Raw genomic sequence first — 10,412 nt, forward strand, 5'->3', positions numbered from 1 at the left:
CTGAAGCAGAAACTACAGAGGAACTCTGTTTATTGAATTATTCTGTCTGGCATGTGCTCAGCCAGCCTTCTTATACAACTAGGGCTCCACGTAAGATCCCTTGGGGTAATATCTTGCCCCAATGTCAGCACTCCCTTAATTCAATTTCATATCCTTGAACACAGGATTCAGCTCCATTTCACTTCCTGGTTCTCCTTTAATACTGGAACTATATATTTTATATTTTTCCTTTTTCAGCTTGTTATGCTTGTTATGCTTGTTCAAAATGCTCTTCATGAAACTTAACCAGAGAACAAACTCTATAATGGGTGTTTCTCAGACTTCCTTTGTCAATGCAATTAATCTGATTCTCTTCACCTTAGCCTCAGGCAAACTCCAGACAAGTTCAAAAAACAGCCATGTTCTACACCAAAATACTAGAAAAAAACAGCCTCTAGGCCACATTCCGAAGTTCTTTTCCACTGAAATGTCTTGGGCCAGGTCTGCATAATTCAAATCACTCTCAGTAACAAAGTTTTCTAAATTCCTAGTAAGATAACCCATTAAGCCCCATATAAAGCATTCCACTCCTTTCCAAATCCAAAGTCCCCAAATCCACATTCTTCCAAACAAAAGCATAGTCAGGCCTATCACAACAATACCCCAGTCCCTAGTACCAACTTCAGTCTTAGGATTTTACTGCTGTGAACACACACCATAACTAAGTCCACTCTTATAAGGACAACTTTTAACAATGACACACCTACTCCAAGAAGGCCACAACTCCAAATACTACCACTCCCTGGACCAAGCATATTCATACCATGACAGAGCTGAAGCAGAAACCACAGAGGAACTCTGCTTATTGAATTACTCTGTCTAGCATGTGCTGAGCCATCCTTCTTGTATAACTAGGACCCCATGTCTAGAAATGACACCATCCACAGAGGACTGGGCCCTCCTATATCAATTAGCAATCAAGAAAATGCTCCTAAAGACAATGTGTACAGCCGAATCTGTTGAGACCAAACCCCAATTGAGATTCTTTCAGATAACTCAGTGCTATGTCTAATTGATAGCTGAAGCCAACAAGGAAAGAGAGGATACACATCCATGTGCTGGTATGTGTGCACCTTTGTAAGTTTAGACATAGAAGAACCAATGGTGAACATGTTAAACTCAGCCAAGCCCTTTGCCAGGAACAAAGGCTTCCAAGACAGAGTTGTACCAACCATGGCCCATTCTACTTTTACTTCACCTTAACACCAGACCAAGTGAGGATGGGAAGCAGCTGTCCTTCCAGGGCTCCTGAGAGAAACTGAGGTGGGCTCTATAGGAGAAGGACCCTGGGTTTTTGACCTTCTGAGAAGAAAAACTAAATGAAGGGCAATGAATAAAGACTCAGCAACTACTAGATTCTTGGGTGTTCCATTCATAGTTAGCCATTTTTGATTAGCTAGACTGTACGTGTAAATAATTCCTATAAATAATAATTAATAATTTATTATTTATAAACAATTAACATTCCTATTATAGATAGATACATAAATAGATATATAAATAGATACATAGATACATAATATATACAGAGATAGAATGACCTCCCTTAGAAAGAACATCCCCAAGGTCATGTTATAGCTAGACTAAGCTAACCTGTATGTGACAAACAGCTTCTGCACAGCTACACACTCAGTTGTATTTCAGCACTTCTTTTGTCATTGTCTCAGATCTCTCACTGAAATTCATGGCCTTTGGCAGCCTTCCTTCCTTCCTTCTTACTTTATATATAGATTCTCTATGCACCAGGAGAGTGAAATCATCTGTAAATGTAATATTTAAACAATAAAACTAACAGATATAATAAGTTTTTGTTGTGTTATCAAAGATATAATTAAGACATCTCTCAGCCTTATACAACCTGTTTCTTCCCAACAATAAGTCTCTCCCACTGCATCTCTCTAATACATACAGACACACAAACACACATAGTCACACAGACAAACACATTCACACAGACAGACAGACAGACAGACAGACAGACACACACACACACACACACACACACACACACACACACGTTTCCTGTACAGTGCTTTCTTTGCACCTCTCACTCCTAACCCAGATGTTTCAGGCCTGAATTAAGTGCCACATTTTATGAGTTTTTTTCAGACACTGAAGAGTTCTACGTTGTTAACTACTTATTACAACCCCTCATTTCCCTCAAACATTTGCCTAGATATCACTACTCAGTAAAGCCCTTCCTGACTATCCAATTCCCAAAAGGGAAGCCATGTCTTCCTCCATAGTGGTGGGATGGCTATGGATAGTGACATGAGCAGCCTGGATATTCTGAGTAGCATGACCAGGAATGCAATGAATATCACATTGTGTACATGGCAGAGATCTTCAACCACAACCCCAGGGACTCCCTCTGGGTTGCCTGGCAATGAACTAGGGAAGGTGGTTGCTTCTTTCCCTGTGGGAGAATTAGCCAGTGTGCCCAGGTGCTAGGAGGCTGGCTTTCCCAGCTGACACCCATTCAGAAAATATCTAATAGTTGAGACAGAGGCTCAGAGTGGAAAGACCTGTTAGAGGACATTACATTGAGGTGGTAGTCAGTGGAAATAAATAAATACCCAGTTCCTTAAGGGGATAAGACCTAACTTCTCCTGAAATCAAAAGATAGAATCAGGTCAAATAGGGCAGGAATGCCAAAGCAGCAGTTCCCAAATGTCCTCAATGGAGGCCAGTGCACCAGAAAAGCTTCTGATCCCTGTTTCTTTATCTCCTCAGTGTGTCCGCCTACAGGTGGTACTGCCTTAGGTGACTGAAAATGAGAAAAGATGCCTGGACATCTGGGTGTGCCAACCAGACTGACCAGTTCTCATCTCTATCCCTATTCCTCACCCAGTTTCTGCAATTTGTCTTCAATAAGCCCAGACTGACACCTGGATGGTACCCCATTTCCTGACCACCCTCCTGCTATTTAGGAGCTCTGGGCCATCTCTTTCTTTTAAGCTTTCCCCTATGGATCTATAAGAAATATCTCTCTAAAGCTCACCCTGTGTGCTCCTTAAATGTCATTCTTCAGTTTATTGAGACAACAACTTCGATGGTCTTTGTATTTCTGGGAACACTCCTCCAGCTACCTGAGAAAGTATCCATCCTTCTTAAAGAAGATCCAGTATTCCCATCTCATTTTAATCATTTAATCACAGTAGATCTCATCTTCTCAAATATTTCAAATTGAGAACAGTAAGACAGCAGTCCTATCTGGAATTCATATCCTTTGTAATACCCCTGTCTTCCATCTGTTCTTTCCCACTGTCTTGCTCACTTTTTTATTGGTAATTATCTTTGTTTTCTTTTGCTTTGCTTTGCTTTGCTTTGCTTTGCTTTGCTTTGTTTGAAATAGAGTCTCACTATATAACCCTGGCTGGCCTGAACTCACTATATAGACCAAGTTGACCTTGAACTCGACAAAGATCCACCTGCCTCTGCGTCCTAAATGCTAGCATTAAAAGTATGCACCACCAATGCCTTAGAATTGGTAGCTATGTTTAAAGGAGCACTTTTAAAAAGTCTCTTTCTTGTTTCTACATTAGATAGTATTGAAATATGTAGAGGCCCTACACTGATTAATCAGAGTTTCAAAGCTATAAGCCCCCTCCCTGGCAGCTATAACAGTCTAGATTTAGTCACCTGTCTTCATATACCAATTAGAGAGATGAGGGATGATTTAAAATAAAATCAAAGTGATTACATAAGGAAGAACAGAGAACAGAATCCAGTGACCCTAACTCTGTCTTCAGGTGACTAACAGAAGAAGACTTGGAAGAAGGAACAAGCGATGTGTATAATCAGGAAGTCCTACCAAAGTGTGCTCTTGGTAGTCATTGCCTTAGCTTTGGTTCTCTAAAAGGATCAACTGTGAGATTAGATTTTTTTAAAATAAAACTACTTTAATAAAGTTTCTTAAATGCTTTCACCTCCCTTCTAGTCCATCACTCACCAGAAGTAGTGCAAAGGAAAGGTTAATAAGACAAGGAGGACGTGGACCTGTTTAGAAATAGTTCTTTGGGGCAAATCTAATCTTTGTTGTCAAGATATTATCAGTTCAGTTCACAGGAATCAGCAGCCGAAAGCTCAATCCACTCTCAGGAACCATTCAGGAATCAGCAATGGTAGCTTGATCAAGAAGAAATCCCAAGGTTCTGCCACTCAGCCAGTGTCCATAGAAGCAGCAATAAACCACCAGAATATTATGGGGAGTTTTTGGTGTGTTTCTCACTATGAAGGCAGAGCAAATGGTGATTAGCAAAGAAGGTAAGGCAAACCAATGCCACAACGTTGTCAGTGAAGGCCAGCATCAGCAAAGCCCAATAAAGACCAGCAAAGAGTGGCAAGGCAAACCAGTTCCACAGCATCATCCACTGTCTGTTGGGCTATATTTATATCCTTTCCAAACACCATCTGCCCCTTTTCTAAACCAGAAATTGCTCCATCAATCAACAAAACTCTTGATCAGGGTCATCGCTTGAGGGGCATGAGCTGGTTCCTATAAGATGGTCATTTCAGCTCTAGGTGAAGCTCCTTAGTCGTGTGTCTCTGTGTGTGTGTCTTTACTCAGCCTGGAAACTAAATAAACCATTTTTTATTTAATCTTTAGTATTGAAGAGAGATGAGATAGGTTTAAAAGACAGGCACTCCTTTTGGTTTAGTTTTGTGTTTTTGAGACAAGGTCTGAGACAAGGCCTTGGCTGGTCTGAAACTTTTTCTAGAGATAAGAGAGGCCTTGAACTCAGAGATCTGCCTATCTCTGCCTCCCCAGAGTTGGAATTAAAAGCGTGTGCCCCAATACCAAGCTTAGAGATTTCTTAATGATTACTACGTCTACGCATAGTTGAATAGCAATCTGATCCATAGAAAAGAAACAGAAAGAGAGAGAGAGAGAGAGAGAGAGAGAGAGAGAGAGAGAGAGAGAGAGAGAACGAACTCGGGGAACGTGGGGGACTCAGGGGAGGGAGAGAGAGAGAATAAAGCAGAGAACCAAGGTTCACCTTGCTTTAGTCACCTTTTGGATCACAATTACTAAATGTTTTTTGGTAAAAGCAGTTTGTAAATGCATGTTCTCACTGCATTTCATAGATGCTTGTGTAGGGTTTAGTAGAATGGAAGAACCTATGAGGTTAGCTTTGGTTTTTTGGTGCCTCATCTATGCTAGGGTGAGCACTTGGGATTGCTACTGTTGCTGTCACCTTCCCTGGCCCTGCAGAAAGCTCAGAAGCCCAGATACACAGCCCTGCTGCCAAATCAGTGCCAATGCTATACAAACCAGATTATGACTGTGAGAAATATGCTGCTGACCTTTCAGTAATTAATTCATGATGTTCACTGTGTTGCAAGAGTTTATTTGTGTGACCAAACCCTAGTATATGTGATGGTGTATGAAGCAAATACTGTTAGAATTCTATTTCCTGAGGGAAGGACATGTGTAAGACGGCAGGGTTAGGGAAGAGTGTAAGCAGGTGAGCCTAACACACAGTGAGAGTCACCATTATTAGGAAAGTAAGGTAATAGGAATCTGTAAAAAGTGCTAACTATTGTTGTCAGCTGTTCCTGTTGTGATTATCAGGATAATTGATTCTCTAATCAATCTAATTGATTCTCAGTGATCTAGTAACCCAACAAGTTTAGAGTCACTTTCTTGACTATTTTTGTTTTATTTAATTATTTCTCCAAGTTAATACTGTTTATTGTTTCTCAGTTAAAAAACAAACTAAGACACCCCCTTAGTTATTAATACCCAAATAGGACACCTGCCCTCTTCCCCCAGGCACCAGGTAAGATCTGTTTTATCTTTCAAAAAAAATTCTGTATCATTTCTAAGTACTATTCTAATCACATTATATCTCATCTTCTCAAATGTTTCATAATAAAAACAGCAAGTCAACAGTCATGTTCGGAACTTTCTATCTTTTGGAACGCTTCCTATCTTTCTGTTTACTCTTTTCCCACTGCCGTGCTTACCTTATAATAATTGCTTATTGGCAATTATCTTTGTTTTGTTTGTCTTGTCTTGTTTTGTTTGAGATAGGGTCTTACTACATAGCCCTGACTAGACTGAACTCACTAAGTAGATCAGGCTGGCCTCAAACTCATAGAGCATCACCTGCCTCTGCCTTCCAGGCACTCACATTAAAGGTAATTGCCACCACTGCCCTGTGTCAGCATTTGTCCAATTGGAAGCAATAATAGAAGGTGACAGAATGACCAGACTATTCTCATTTCCCTTTTTTTTTTTTTTTTTTTTTTTTTTTTTTTTTTTTTTTTTTTTTGCTTCTTGTGGCTTCCTTGTCATCACTGGTGTTCCACCTTTGGCCACTGCAAGCCAATCTGCTGGTCCTGTCAGCTGGCACTTCCCCTATCTCAGAAGGTTCAGTTCTGCATCTGCTGGACAGTATCATCTCCCCCTGCCTTGTTTCTCTAGCAGAGGAGAGGTGGCTCAATTCTGCTGCCCTTTGGTTACCCCTGCCCTCCCTCAGCACTCTCTCTATTCATTCATCATCTGGTGACCTAATTACCTGCACCTAGTTCTCCCTGCAGAAGTTTTCTGAAACATTCCCTGCACTGCTATATAAATATACTAATGGTGAGACCAGGAAAAGCTCCTTTCCAACGGAGCTGGAGGATGGTGCTCAAGGCCTTGCCTAGTCCTACAGACCACACTATCTCTTATGCTGCTGGAGCCCACAGCTGATGGCTACTTCAGTCAGGACTGGCTTCAGCATGTGTACTGAGTCTCCTACTCTGTGGATTCAAGAGCGTTGACCTGTACATCCAAGAATGTTGACATGCTGGTTAGTTTTATGTTAGCTTGCTAGTCTTCTGAAAAGAGAAAATTGATAAAATGCCTGCAAAAGATCTAGCTATCTGGAATTTTCTTATAATTGATAGGGGAGAGCTCAGTCCACAGTGGATGATGCCATCCCTTGGCTAGTGGTCCTGGATTCTATAAGAAAGCAGATTAAACAAGCAAGTAAGCAGCATGGCCCTCCATGGCCTCTGGATCAGCTCCTACCTCCAAGTTCCTGCCCTATCTTCTTTCCTTCCTTTCCTCTCCAATATGATTTTGGTCAGGATGTTTCATCATAGCAATAGTAACCCTAACTAAGACAGTTGAAGACTCCAAAATTTTTCACAAGAAAAGTTGAGGAAGTATGTTCTGGTTGGGAGCACTGAACTTGAGGCCGAAGGGGTAGGAGACTTGCATTTGCAGGCCGTGGTAGTTTGAAGGAAAAGGGCTTATAAAGAGGGGCACTACTAGGAGGGGTGTCATTGTTAGAGGAAATGTATCACTGGGGGTGGGCTTTGAGGTTTCAAATGTCCAAGTCAGGCCCAGTGTCTCTCTCTCTTCCTGCTGCCTGCCAATCTTGATATAAACTTTCAGCTCCCTCTCTAGCACCATGTCTGCCGGCAGGCCACCATGCTTCTCACCTTGATGACAGTGGACTCTGCCTCTGAACTCTAAGCCAGTCCCAATTAAAGGTGTTTCTTTATAAGAACTCTTTATAAGAGTTGCCATGGTCATGGTGTCTCTTCGGAGCAAAAAACCTAAGACAGGGAAAGAGGTTTGGGAACACTGCACACAAAGTCAAAGGGGTGAGATCATAGCAGATGAGAACAAAGGGATGAGGATACAAGGAACAAGAAGAAAACAAAAGAGGAAAGTGGGGTGAACCCAAACATTGAATTATCCCCGTCCTAGAAAGAGTACCATGATGCAGTCTATAGGTATTCTAACATTTTATCATGTCTCAACTTTATGGAATAAGTCCATGTATCCTTCCTTATCCCACAGGTCAAAGTAACCACAAATCTAGCCATTATTGTCTTTAAAATGCAGTATAACAGATATTCACATGATTTTACATTGTATTATAGCAATGGTTCTCAAACTTCCTAATGCTGTGATTCTTTGAATACAGTTCCTCCTGTTGTGGTGACCTCCAACAATAAAATTATTTTTGTTGTTGTCTCACAACTGTAATTTTGCTACTTTTAAGAATCATAATTAAAGGGGTTGGGATTTAGCTCAGTGGTAGAGCGCTTGCCTAGGAAGCACAAGGCCCTGAGTTCGGTCCCCAGCTCCGAAAAAAAAAAAAAAAGAACCAAAAAAAAAAAAAAAGAATCATAATTAAATACTTTTGTATTTTCCAATGGTCTTAGGCAACCCCTGTGAAAGGGTCATTCGACCTCCAGATTGAGAACAGCTATATTATAAACTAAATGGTCTAGAAATGATTTAAAGTGTGCGAAGGATGAAAATAGGTCATAGGTTTGCAGTACTATTGTATTTTATACAAAAGATTTGAGCATCCGTGACTGTGTTAGGCTTGGAACTCAACCCCTGGTCTATTGTATATACTCCAGCAAATTACTTTGATCTCTTATGTTGCCCCTGTATTTCTCCCCTATTTCCATAATAAATGAGAGTATATAAAAATAAAATGAAGAAACATTAAAATGGCATTTTCTCATACTTAGGAAATAGTCATTTCCAAAAGGTAGTAGAATTAGTCACTGGAGGAATTTTTCCAAAAGAGAAGATAGCAAACCTACAAACCTATAAGATGTAACCTACAAGGTAGGTTACATCTTCAGATTCAGTTTGATCTTCTGTGGAAATGATAGTAATAGCTCATGAGCTTATTGTAAAGTCTAAAAGAGTCCTGTTCTAAGACCGTTTTCTGCTACATAGTATCTACTCTACAGCAAACTACAAGTATATCATTATGTATAACTTACAACTCTTTATTTTGTTTCATGGCTGATGTAAATTATACAGGGCTAGAGTGATGTTACAAACCTGTGGTGCTGTTCTTGGTTGTCAACTTGACTACATCTAAAAGTAAAAATTCAAGGAGCTGGGAACAGTAAGGAGGGAATTTTCTTGATTGAGTGTTCTGAGGTGGGAAGACACAACTTAAATCTGGACCACACCTTCTCATGGCAACCTAGATAAAGGCCAAGGGGGCAGGGAACATTTGCTTTTTGTCTACTTGCCCTCACTCTCACGGGCAAGTGCATGTATTCTGCTACTGAGGCATTCCTTTCACTGGCATTAGTGCCCCCTTCCTTAGAATTCAGACTGAATTCTATATACTGAAGAGAAGCTGAGACATCCAGCCTTGGGGACTGACAACTACTCAATACTTGGACTTTCCATCAGGAGACAGCTATGGCTGAACTGGTGGGACCACAGCCTGTAAACCACTCTAATAAATCCCATCATATATTCCATTCTAATCCCCTAGAGAACCTTCTTAATCAAAGTCCATGGAGTTCAAGCAAGAAAATGACAGGGACGAAAATTCAAAGGGTTGCTGAGTGCAGTAGGAAACACAACCCAGAACTACCCCAGCAGCCTGGAATACTTCTGAAGTAGAAACTTAAGGGTTCTTTGGAAAGTTGATTGGATGATATTTTTCTTGGGGTAAACACATAAAGTAGTGGTTTTTTGTTTGTTTGTTTGTTTGTTTGTTTGTTTTGTATGAAGTGGACCTAGGTAAATGACTAATGTAGACCCGTGAAGGAATGTTTAGGTAAAGAAGACACAGGAGAAAGGATGTTTTGTTAAAGTAATCATGTGAAAGGACATGTGATGAAGGATGTTTTTATTAACCATATGTATGGATTGGTCTGTCTTATACTGTATAGTTAAGTTATATTTGTTGGGACTTTACATAGAGAGAAACATACAAAAAACTTTTGGTGGCATGTTATAGTTTTTTGTTGTTTTGAGGATTTGGGCTGATTGGCAGAGTGATGTCAGTTGGGACAGATGTTGAGGCAAGACACTTTTTGAGGCAAGACCTGTGGAGGACATATGAAGCTTGGGTTCTCTTCCATGTATCCTTTCTTTTCTGCTACCCCTGGTGGCTGGTAAGTCAAAAGGAGGTTAAAGCATTTAAGATCCATTGTTAAAAATAGGTTTTGGAAAAATTACAGTTATATACTACCCTTTCAGAGATCTCTCAATTACATTGGTTCCTTGATTTCAGTGCAAAAAGACTTTCAAGGCAAGCAAGTTTGAAGCAGAGCAGCATTTTATTAAACAGAGAGACTTGGCAGAGCTGGGAATCAAATTCAGTGGATAAACTGCTTGCTGTGCAAACTACAGGCCTGAATTGAACTCCCAGAATTCATGTAAAAGAAAGCAAGCATAGACGGAGGGCCTTGTGATAAGGAGCTGGAGAGGCAAAACTAGGCAGGTCTTCTATTGGCCCAGCTTGAGGCTAACTAGAGACTTTATCTCAAAAATAAGATTGCTTCTAGGGAGTGACACCCAAAGTCTTCTGGCCTGGACACACGTTTGCACACAAATGTTAGTGTGCACACATAGATAGATAGATAGATAGATAGATAGATAG

Source organism: Rattus norvegicus, chromosome 17 (assembly GCF_036323735.1).
Source record: "Rattus norvegicus strain BN/NHsdMcwi chromosome 17, GRCr8, whole genome shotgun sequence".
Classification (NCBI taxonomy): domain Eukaryota; kingdom Metazoa; phylum Chordata; class Mammalia; order Rodentia; family Muridae; genus Rattus; species Rattus norvegicus.